This window comes from Mobula birostris, chromosome 3 (assembly GCF_030028105.1).
Source record: "Mobula birostris isolate sMobBir1 chromosome 3, sMobBir1.hap1, whole genome shotgun sequence".
Classification (NCBI taxonomy): domain Eukaryota; kingdom Metazoa; phylum Chordata; class Chondrichthyes; order Myliobatiformes; family Myliobatidae; genus Mobula; species Mobula birostris.
In genome coordinates, this window is record NC_092372.1 from 116966958 (window position 1) to 116978722 (window position 11765).

General features: G+C 49.1%; 1 non-coding gene across 1 annotated transcript; it reads right to left on the reverse strand.

Annotated features, from left to right (window-relative positions):
- Nucleotides 1-11097: 11097 nt before the first annotated feature.
- trnah-gug (transfer RNA histidin (anticodon GUG)) lies at nt 11098-11169 on the reverse strand. The gene has a single exon. It is a non-coding gene; the product is annotated as a tRNA-His (tRNA).
- Between the last annotated feature and the right edge of the window lie 596 nt (nt 11170-11765).

Genomic DNA, 11765 nt, shown 5'->3' on the forward strand with positions numbered 1-11765 from the left:
CTGGGCAGACGTCACACGCTAAGACATTTTCTCGGACATCTGTAGAATACCTGGCCACCCGTAACGCCTTCTGACAATCTCTACGGTGCGAGCCACCCCTGGGTGCCCAGCCAGGTTTGAAGCGTGTCCCAAATTGATCACCACCGAAAGAACAAGTTCGGAAACAAATGTAGCCCCACGGAAAGCATCAGGGTCGCTCAACTCGCTGTCGTCTAGAGAAACAGCCGTCCGCCCCGCCATTCTGGGTAATTAAGATTGTGTGGATGCTGTGTGATGCACCCACCCTGCCAAATAACAGACAATACACCATATACGATTGAATGAATTACAGTTTATAGATATTACTGGAACTATATAATTAATATAAAGAAGAGAAGATGGCGGCACGACGCAGCGCGCAGCGGCCACTCCGGTGATGAATCTCTGTTATCTATCAATTAGGATGCCGTGCACAATCCTGATTTGATGGAGACGGACAGGAGAATCCCCCAGGAACATCTGGTGAAACTTCTGAAATGCCTGTTTCGCTGCCGCTGCTACTGTGCGATCCAGAATCTCCAGAGGGGAAGGCCCCGAATCCTTGGCTTTGCCCGTTGCTTGCCGGCCGGGCCCGGGGTCGAAGCGTTCGTCAGAGATCGTGCTCGGTGCTCGGTGTCGGAGGGCTCGTCGGAGGCTCGAAATTTTCGGACAGACTCAGAGTCGGCTGTGGTCGGGTGCTTCCAGGGTGCTGTATTGGCAAGTTTGCGGCGCTGAAAGTTCATGGCAGGAAGAGTATCTTCCTTCTACCGTCCGCGTGAGATGATGGGGCTGTCGGGACTTTGAGACTTTTTTTTTTTTTTTTACCGTGCCCATGGTTTGCTCTTTATCAAATTACGGTATGGTTTTGCACCGTTGTAACTACATGTTATAATTATGTGGTTTGATTCAGTTTTAGTCTTGGTCTGTCTTGTGTTTCTGTGATATTATACTGGAGGAACTTTGTATCATTTCTTAATGCATGCATTACTGAGTGTCCTCGGAATCTAATCTAATCTAATAGAGATAAAATATAAAAGGAAAATGAAAAGCGCCACACTTATCTAAATTCTATCTCTTCGTGCACAACAGTAACGATCCTCTCTTCACCATTCGATCCCCTCTGACCACCTCGATCTGCTGCCTGGGACCAACCACGGTGGTCTACCAGACGCTCCACACGAGTCCGTCTCCGTCTCCTCTCCTCGCCGAAGACCCTGGACCTCGGACTCCTGCTCGGGATCCGACCCCGTTAACTGGCTCACAGCACCTTGCCCATCCTCTCTCTCTCCATCGAGCTTTCTGCCCCCAAAATCCGCGCATCACAATAACTTACAGACACACTAGAAAGAATAACATCTATCCTAATTGGTTCTTTTTTTCCCTCACTTATCAATAACCAAACCCAAACAAGCTGCTAGCGGGAGAACTTTCTCAGCAGTTAACATACCAAAGAAACCATTTTAATTAGCCTACGCAGTCACATAAAAGAAGAAATCCCTCACACTCTCCCCCCACCAAATAAAGTCATGTCCTCATGACTTCTAAATAACTCGCCAACCGGTCCTGCAGACACAGAAATCCCAATGCAGGTACACGGAGTGACATTGCTCCCAAACAGTGGACCTTACGCCCAGTCCCACGGGTGCTAGATAGGCCAAGCTATCTGGGAGTTTCCTTCCTCCGAGACCTCCGCACCCCCTCACCCAAACCCTTAAAGCTCGTACCATACGGGGGTACCTCCTCTCTCAATACGTCACTCGTGCCTCCACTGCAACTCCGAGCCTCCTGTCCCGGGTCCGAGGCACGGCTTCCTTTCCTTCCTGGTCCTGCTGTAACCCAGGCTGTCCAGAGTTAGGCCTCCCCACCTCACCTGGCTCAGTGGGAGAAGAGTCAAATGTCTCTTTCTCAATTAAGGGGAAGTTAGCGAAAGACAGCATCTACAACATGTCCAGCACATCATCCTTCGAATCAATATTCTTTATCATTTCCGCAATCCATAGCTGCTGTTTGATTTTCTCCAACTGTCGCCACAGTCTCAGCAGTTCTGACGCACGCTTCCTGGCCATCTCAATCTGGGACGCAGTTACCCCACCAACCTCTTCCACCCTGACCTGAAGAGCAGCAGTTAAAGGATGTTCAGCCTCCAGTTTTTTTCTTCCTGGTGACTTCTTCCAGGTCAACTTTCAGTTTTTTCCACTTCATTTAAACAGTCGAGAGTCATCTTCAGGTTCCTTTCAAGCACCCGCTTCCCTTTTCCAAGATCTGTCCTCAATTGCTTCACCACATCGGAAGTGTAGTCAAACTCCCCTCTCCGGGCTCTCGATTTTCTATTAGCCTTAATCAGACAACTTCCTTGGTCTTCCCAATTTGTAAGACTTCCGTCTTTGCTTCTCCACTTTGACGAGTATGAAATTCCAAGTCTCCAATGGTCCTCCCGAAAGTGCGGCACTCAGTCTCGTGCCTGCATTTCTGAGCGCTCAGTTCAGCGCTGCAAATCCCCTCTCTCCCCAGCGTCTCATTCGGATTGACGATCTGGGTTTCCGTCCCTAGGTCCACCACCGTCTGTCCCAACACCAGGAAGTTCAACTGGTATGTCGGTTCATTTTTTCGGATTGCATCAAGCTCCGCCGGCCAAAAACTACTCCACAATTTACACAACACACATCAAAGTTGCTGGTGAACGCAGCAGGCCAGGCAGCATCTGTAGGAAGAGGTGCAGTCGACGTTTCAGGCCGAGACCCTTCGTCAGGACTAACTGAAGGAAGAGTGAGTAAGGGATTTGAACGTTGGAGGGGGAGGGGGAGGGATGGAGCCAAGAGCCGGCTCTTGGCTCCATCCCTCCCCCTCCCCCTCCAACGTTCAAATCCCTTACTCACTCTTCCTTCAGTTAGTCCTGACGAAGGGTCTCGGCCTGAAAACGTCGACTGCACCTCTTCCTACAGATGCTGCCTGGCCTGCTGCGTTCACCAGCAACTTTGATGTGTGTTGCTTGAATTTCCAGCATCTGCAGAATTCCTGTTGTTTGCGTTTAAATCCACAATTTACACTTCGCTTCGGTCGCTTTTCCCCGAACTGCCTTTTTCTCCAGACCTGGCACTCGTCCAAAGAAAGTTTTCAATTTTTACCTCTTTGTCGCCCGGGTTTAGCCACTCGCCTCGCATCATAGTCCCCCCAGGCGTATCCAAGCTGTAGGCGACTATCATATACGCCAAAACTCCACACACCTTCATTTCCCCCATGGTCTTCCCCATGCCCCGCGGGAAGTTTGCAGGGGCTCCGAAAACGCCCTTTGGCATCTTTTCGGATCGGAAGAATCCCAGGGAACCAATAACGGCTATCGTCTCCTCATCGGCCTCCCTCATTGGGATTTGGCAACATCCACTCCTCAGATGCAGCACATTATACCACGTCGCATCATACAAAGAGATTATAGCGTTTTCGACCCTCAGGCCAATGATATTGCGCCTATTCAGAGTCCTATAATCCACACACACGCTGCCTACGTCTTCCTCGGCTCCACAGTCCAGTCGCCGCGACCTCTCTCTCACTGAGGTGTCTTCAGCGGTCAACTCCTCTCCCTCGTGGTATTTTGGAGCGTCTACTAAGAGGGTCTCACCCTGAGATACTTCCCCCAAGCCGTACTACAGTCGGGTCTCGTTTAAATTCGGTGCCGGCTCCAGGGTGCTGCACGCGACCTCAGAAGCAGCTAAACACGTTGGGTGTCCAGACAACGCCCCCATGAACTCCAGGGTCACTAATTAATCATCCTCTTCTGGGTAATTACTGGCACTGGTACCCAAATCTCCGGTGCCCTTACGGTTGTCAAGGGTAAATGCTTCAGACACCAGTTGTAAAACGAATTGCACAACAACTTGACCTGCGCCTCGGTGTCGAGGATGGCTTCAGCATCGCTTCCATCTATTGGTAACGACACACTGGGGCGTGGTCCCTCTAAGCCTTCAGGAATAGGGTCTTTTCCTTTCGGAAGTTCCTTGGTACATTGCTGGGAACGTGCTCCCTCAGAGACCCCAAGCTGTTCCCCTACTGGGCCTCCACTAATTTACCCGACACCTCTCTGATCAGCTGAACAACTGAGGGAGGGGCTGATCCCCTGAAATGATCCCCCTGGCACAACAAGCAATTTATCTGCCCTCCTAGCCAGAGAAGATACACTGGAAACTTTCCCCCCTCTTTCAGATAACTGGCAGCTGTCACTACAGTGTATTTGAACCTGACAGTTCTAACACCTCCAACAGCCCGCCAACTCAAACTTTCAACCAATCCCTGTCGCTCTCCCTCAACCGAGCACTGCCACTCATCTAACAACTGAGAGGTCCGCACCGCCAACGTCACGTATGCTTCCTCCCCTTTTGGAGTGGACAATTACCCAAAAGCCAGGCGCTGCCTGCCATAGATGGAAAATTTATTCGCAGACACTACCTGCGAATTAGACCACTCTTTCCCCTCTCTCCCTACAGTATGGACAGCTCCGAGCCCCACCACCAACTCGTCAGCTCTAATCTGAACTCGAGCAAAGAGTTCACCCAACACACATGCAGCAATACTCAGCAAATAACCCACAGAGACACACATTACTGATTTAAACGGGGCAACCACACAGCACACCACTGAATTCAATCCCGGACAAAAGCCCCCAAATGCAGCCCCCAGGCAAGCCTCAGGGTCGCTTAATTTGCTGTTGTCTAGGGAAACAGCCCTCGGCCCCGCCAGACAGGGTTATTAAGATTGTGTAGATGCAGTGTGATGTACCCCACCCTGCCAAAAACAGACTCTACACCATATACGATTCAATGAATTACATTTTATAGATATTACTGGAACTATATAAGTAATAGAGATAAACTATAAAACGAAAATAAAAGGTGCCACAATTATCAAAGTTTTGTCTCTTCGTGCACACCAGTTGGAGCTCTAGTAACGAACCTCTCTTCACCATCCAATCCCCTCTGACCACCTCCAACCGCCGCCAGGGACCAACCACCGAGGTGAACCAAACGCTCCACATGAGTCCGTCTCCGTCTCCTCTCCTCGCCGAAGACCCCGGACCTCGGACTCCTGCTCGGGGTCCGACCCCATTAAGCGGCTCACAGAACCTTGTCCATCCACTCTCTCTCCATCTCGCCTTCTGCCCCCAAAACCCGTGCATCACAATAACTTACAGACACATGAGAAATAATAACATCTATCTCAGTTGGTTCCTTTACTCTCTTATCAATAACCTAACCCAAACAAATGTCTAGCGGGAGCCATTTCTCAGCAGTTAACATAACAAAGAATCCATTTTAATTAGCCTACGCAGAAACATAAAAGAAGAAACCCATAACACAAAGAAACAATCTAGGGAGACCCGAGTCTGCCCCATTTAGCTCTTGGGCTCTGCGCATATATTTTACATCGGATTGGCGCCCGGACTCTCGAGCTGAGAATTATAGATGAAGGATTCTCGTCACTGTTAAGTGCTCGAACTGCAGACACAGAGCATCTGGTTTTCGAACTTTTTAATCCTTTCGGTAAGTAGACTCTGAAGTAAACACCGGGAGTTTGTTTGGTAGGTAACTGCGAAGCTGCTTCGTTCCCTTTTGGGGGCATTTTTCTTTGCATTTTTCAGACCAGTTCAAAACGACACCAGTAGTTCACTTGAGTGGTTGTTGGATAACAGCCAGTGATCACCCAGAATTTACCTGCCTCAGCCATCTCCTCTGGAAGCCGTTTGATAGCTTTACCATACGCTGTGGAAAATGCCCCTCAGGTTATTATTCAGTCATGGTCATCCGGTCATGGGGTTGTCTTGGATCAGTTCTAGCGTTAACACGTGTGCCCTCTAGTATTCGATTTTCCAATCGGATAACATGCAGTTCCCACTCTCTGTGCCCCTGATAATTTAATATGCCTTTATTTGCAACTGTACAGCCTTCCCTGTTCTCTGCACCGTCAACATTTCTTTTCTTCGTTCTTTAGCTTTTGTCCTTCTCACTAACTGCTCCCATTCACTCAATAAGCTTTGTACATTTGTTTATAGATGATGTCAATGGCCACAGACCTGATACAGGAAATGTCCATTCCATTGTCTGTACGAGGCCGCTGAGTTCGTCCAGCTGCTTGTTATGTTTCCGCAATGGTCATCCCGATTTTTCCCTGTCAGAGACATCTCACTACACCTTCATCAATTTCTTCTGTCACCTTTTCAGTTCTGCGGACGGGTCTCGTAAACGTAGACTCTGTTTCTCCAGCCGTAGCTACGGGTGATCTGCTGATTATTTCCAGTACTTTATGCTTCTGTCTCCGCGGAAACGCCGCAAAGGCAGCGGCAGTCGTTGATTGAGTCGCATCGGTATCAGAAGATTTGACAGCAGAAACCGCACAGCTGGTGTGTGTCCGTGATCGTATAGTGGTTAGTACTCTGCGTTGTGGCCGCAGCAAACTCGGTTCGAATCCGAGTCACGGCAGGCTAGTGCTTAGACATATAGCTTTCAGAGAGTAGCAGATGTCTGACGCACGAGATCGCGGGATGCAAGCGGTATGAAGACTCGCATTGCCTCAGGCGCAGCAGACAATCTGGACTCTCTCATGCAGGCACTGACGGAAGAGAGGTGCATTTTTTACCGCAGCTGTTGTGGCTATGATTCGACTGTCACTGATTCATTTCATTTAAAACGTAAGTGAGATGCCGTGCTGATTCAGCATTCGGTTCTTCGTAATCCCACTTGGCAAATGTTACACGGGTGATGAGTTAAAACTGACTGATAACGCCTTTTTCATTGTCTTCCAAATTATAACTCATTCAGGTCCTCACCGTCACTGATGTGAAGCGCTCAGACTTGCGGACCGAAAACCAGCTCAGATTGTACTGGGCTCAGCTACCCTCAGAATGAATGTCAAAGGACTGAGCAAGGTCAAAGACAAAGGTCGAACCAGGGAATGAATTGCATTTATCGTCGTAGTTTGGAGTAAAGGAAAAAAAAACATATTTTATAAATCCACTAGAGTGTAGTATTATGAGAGGCATAGATGTACAGACAATCACAATTATCTCGCTGGTGTGGAACTGGAAAATACAAGAGCGAAAATGGCAGCACAATAGCGTGACTTAAGCACAACTGCTTACAGCGCCAGGGATCACCGATCGATGTTCGCATTATCTACGGCAGATTCGAGGACACAGAACTCTGTTACTGTGCTGCTTGTAGTGCTCATTGTTTTCTCTCACCCCTCACCCTGCTTTGCTGCGGAGATAGCACATACAAACTATGCAGTCTCCCTTGTTCCGCCGCGCTGCTAAGAATTTTGCCATGAGCCTGAATGTAACCCTGAAGTAGATAGACTGGTAAAGAAGGCATACCGCATACCTGTCTTGAACGGTCTGCACTGTGTGTATAAAGTTGGCGAGACAAGAAAGCTAAGGGTTGACCTGAGAAAATTCGATAAATTACGATCGGATTAGTCAGGTTAATAGTTAGATGTCTTTCTCTCTCGAAATGTGAGGAGCAATTTCCTTTGAATGGTCCAAATGAGGGCAGAATACAATGTTTATGGCAGAATTCTTAGCAGTGTTGAGAAACAGATGGAACTTGGTTCCCAAATCCATACATCATTGAAAGTTGCCGCGTGAGTTCACCGCTTGCTGAGGAGACGTTGGGTTGACATTCATTAGATGCGATTGCGTTCAGCAGGTAAGACACGGCTCTGTTAAACTCAGTTAGGCTATGCTTAGAGTATCAAGTTTAGGTCTATTTTCCTCAATACATGAAAGATGGAGAAATTTTAGTGAAGGTGAAGAGGATATTTGCCAGCATGCTACTTAGATGTCAGATCATGTCTATGAAGAAAGCGTGGGTGATCTAGGGGTTTCCTCATTAATGTGACGGTGTAACAAGTACGGTTGCCCGGATGGGTTTGAACCAGAGATGTTCCGGTGAAGTACCGTATCTTTGGCCAGTAGACTACCGGAATAGACGATAGCCAGGTGGACCTAAGTGTAGAGGAGACCAGAGTTGAGAATAGAAGTTAACAAGACCCTGGGTACACATGCTCAAGACTGAGCAAAGTCGAACAGAACAAAGCGAATTTAAACAGAGAAAGAAGATACAGGCGCAATGATAACTAATACAGTACACAGGTAAAATAATCACACACTATTCAGGTGAGGAGGATCATCGGCTTGCAGAGGATTCTGGCGATTCGGGTGGCCAAAGCAAGGCATGACATGACCACCAGATTGTATGGACGGCAGCTGAGGGCCCAGGTCAACCTAGGTGGCGATAGTGGAAGCGTCACAATGGGTTGCTCGGAACGGACCCAAATGCAAGACATAGACACTAAAGTACAAGGAACAGGACTTGACTGGAGTAGGGACGTGACAGGATAGAGGCAAGGAGCAGGGGCAAGAACGCAGACTTGGGCTAGGGAAAGCAGGACCAGAACTAGGAGACAAGGTTTGGACTCCGAGCCCGACACTGGACAAGGACCCAGAACCTGGGTCTTGCCACGGGTTCGGACCCCAGAACCAGGCAAGGTCATGGCATGGCTTCAGGACAGGACGCAGCTGGGGTCTACAGGCCTGAGCTTGGAGATAGGCTGGGGTCTTGGTCCTCAGGCTTGAGGCTGGGGTCTGGGGTCTTGGGGTTTGGGTCATGAGGCTAGTTTTCTTGGAGTTTGTCTTAGGATCCTCGAGGCTAGGGTTCTTGAAGCTTGGCTTGGGATTCTCGAGGCTTGGGTTCTTGCAGCTTGGCTTGGGATCCTCGGGGCTTGGGTTCTTGGAGCTTGGCTGGGAATCCTCGGGGCTTGGGTTCTTGGAGCTTGGCTGCGGGATCGTCGAGGCTAGGGTTCTTGGAGTTCAGAGACAGACTGGGAACCCAATATCAAAATAGAGCCGGGACTTATCCTTCGACAAGCCGGAACTCATCTTTAAAACGACACTAACATGAGACAGGACAGAACATAGACATAGAGCCGGGACTTATCCTAAAACAAGGCGGGACTCAGCTTCATCCCCACACCAAGGTGGGACAGGTCCCTCTGTCAGGTAAAGACAGAACGGCCAGACAGAGGCGAGGACCAGACAAGACAGATCCTCCCGCAGGGCAACGGCAAAACGGCCTGGCTTACCCCACGGAGGCGAGGACTAGAAGAGACAAAGACCAAAAAACCATCCATAGACAGTTCCATCTCTGCTCCGGGGAAGCTCCGAGTCTCAGTTCGGCCAGCCACCTCAGCTGGCTACAGAAACAGCCAGATCTCTACCTAGCTCAGAGTGGCTGGCAGCCACTCAGCTGGCCCAGGAAACAGCCGAGTCCATACCGCAAAGACAGCTCCGACTACCGACAGCAGGCTCCGTGAAGCGCTGGTTTTCCAACGTGGCCTAAAGAAAACAAGTGGCTGCTCTAACCTTCCACCGGCAGGTTGCTCCCAGGGGAACTGACGAGACAAACCAACAGCCCACACTCAATTCCAATGCTACTTATATTCAAAGCCCAAGATGGGAATCAGGTGCCTGTAATTAACTCAAACAAACGAGGAACGCTGGAAGACCCGGAGTCCTGAGTCCACCGACCGGACCGTGAACCGGAATGCGGACTTCACGGACCGCACCATGACAGGAAGAGTTTGATCATATCTATGTCTAGGTTGTCACGGAATGAAGCCACGATCTTTATTCTCAGACTGATGCCTGAAGGGTAATAACGGTTTCTGGAACTGGTGATGAGGGATCTGTGATCCTGTACTTTGTTCTTGTTCTCAGCGGCGACGAAAAAGTGTGGTCCGGGTGGTGGCTCCTTTGATTATGGATGCTACTTTCCTAGAACAGCGCTCCGTGTCGATATGCTCAATGGTGGGGAGAACCTAACCATGATGTACTGGGCCGTATCCACTACTTTTGGTAGGATTTTCCGTTCAAGGGTAATAGAATTTCCATACCAGGCAGTGGTGCAACCACACATCTATAGATGGCATGCCGTCTCTGCGGAAACTTCTAAGGAAGTAGAGGCGCTGCCGTGCTTTCGTCGTAACGACATTTTCATGCTGGGTCCGAAAGGTCCTGTCAAATGGTAACACTGAGGAATTTAAAAATATAATGGCCTTCTCCAGATTTGATATTCGGATAAGGACAGGTTGTTAGACCTCCTTAGTTTCCCTCGGCTGAAGTAATTAATCATCTCCCAGTTCCTGCCGGCATTGAGTAAGATTTGGCACCGCTCAGCCAGATTTTTTAAAAAAACTCTCCTGTATGCTGATTCACCACCGTCTTTGACTTGGTTAACGATAGTGTGTCCTGAGCAAACTTAAATATGACGGGCTATGAGCAACTTCAGTTCGAAAGGATGAGACATGTGGATAACGAACTATGATTTCATTTCAGTTCTTCTGAAGTACAAATATAAATGCCATAACTTCCGTAGGTCGGCCCCGTAATTTGATCATACACACCTCTTTCATCTGCACTTTGAGAATATTTGAGGCCAGTCCAATCTGAGTTTGTTTTCAGTCTCAACTCTGACCATTTTTAATCAGTGTGGGTGAAAAACGAAGTGAGTTATAATTTCGAAGAGAATCAAAAACTCTTTATCAGTCAGTGTTAACTCATCCCCCGCCCCCCCCCCCCCACCATATAACATGAACCAAGTTGGCGAAGAAGCACGTCCTGGATCAGTGCCGCATCAGCACGGTGCCGTTCAATAAAAGGAGTCAGCGGCAGGCCACTCACAGACACAGCGGCTGGGCGAAATGCCACCACTCCTCTGCCAGTGGCTGGATCAGGGAGCCGAGATCCTTTGCTGTTGCTGGGACAATGCGGCTCTTTCTGCCCCTCGCATTCCGCGGTCCCAGGGGTCGATTATAGCCCGCTTATACTCTGAGCTTGCTGATCTATCGAGAAGTTTCAGCTCCAAATTCACCGAATGATTTCAGGGGAAGTCCTGCGAGCGGCAAAGTGTCCAGGGTAAAACTACTGGAAACAGAGGAGACACAACCTCCTGAGAAAAGCGCCGGACGGAAATTCAGCAAAAAAAGGCGCTTGTAGTGTGCATGCCCTGCAGAAAGTTGAGTGCGTGAACACCCGCCTGCCGTGACTCGGATTCGAACCGAGGTTGCTGCGACCACAACGCAGAGTACTAACCACTATACGATCACGGCTGCACACATCAGCTGTGCGGAATGTGCTGTCTCAACCTTTGATACCGGTGTGACTCAGTCAATGGTTTGATACTGCCTTTGCGGCCCTTCCTCAGGGGAACAAACATACCGTACTGAAAAATGCACTGCAGATGAATCATTGCTGCGACAGGACATACCGAGCAATGCACACAAAACGCTGGAGGAACTCAGCAGGCCAGTTAGCATCTGTGGAAAAGAGTAGACAGTTGACTTTTCGGCCCGAGAACGTCCATCAGGCCCGAAATGCCCATTGTCTCCTGTTTTCCATAAATGTTGACTGGCCATAGAACCACAGAACCATAGAACCATAGAAACTACAGCACAGAAACAGGCCTTTTGACCCTTCATGGCTATGCCGAACCATTTTCTGCCTAGTCCCACTGACCTGCACACGGACCATATCCCTCCATGCACCTCCCATCCATGTATCTGTCCAATTTATTCTTAAATGTTAAAAAAAGAACCTGTATTTACCACCTCTTCTGGCAGCTCATTCATTACTCCCACCACTCTCTGTGTGAAGAAGCCCCCACTAATGTTCCCTTTAAACTTTCCCCCCCTCACCTTTAACCCAA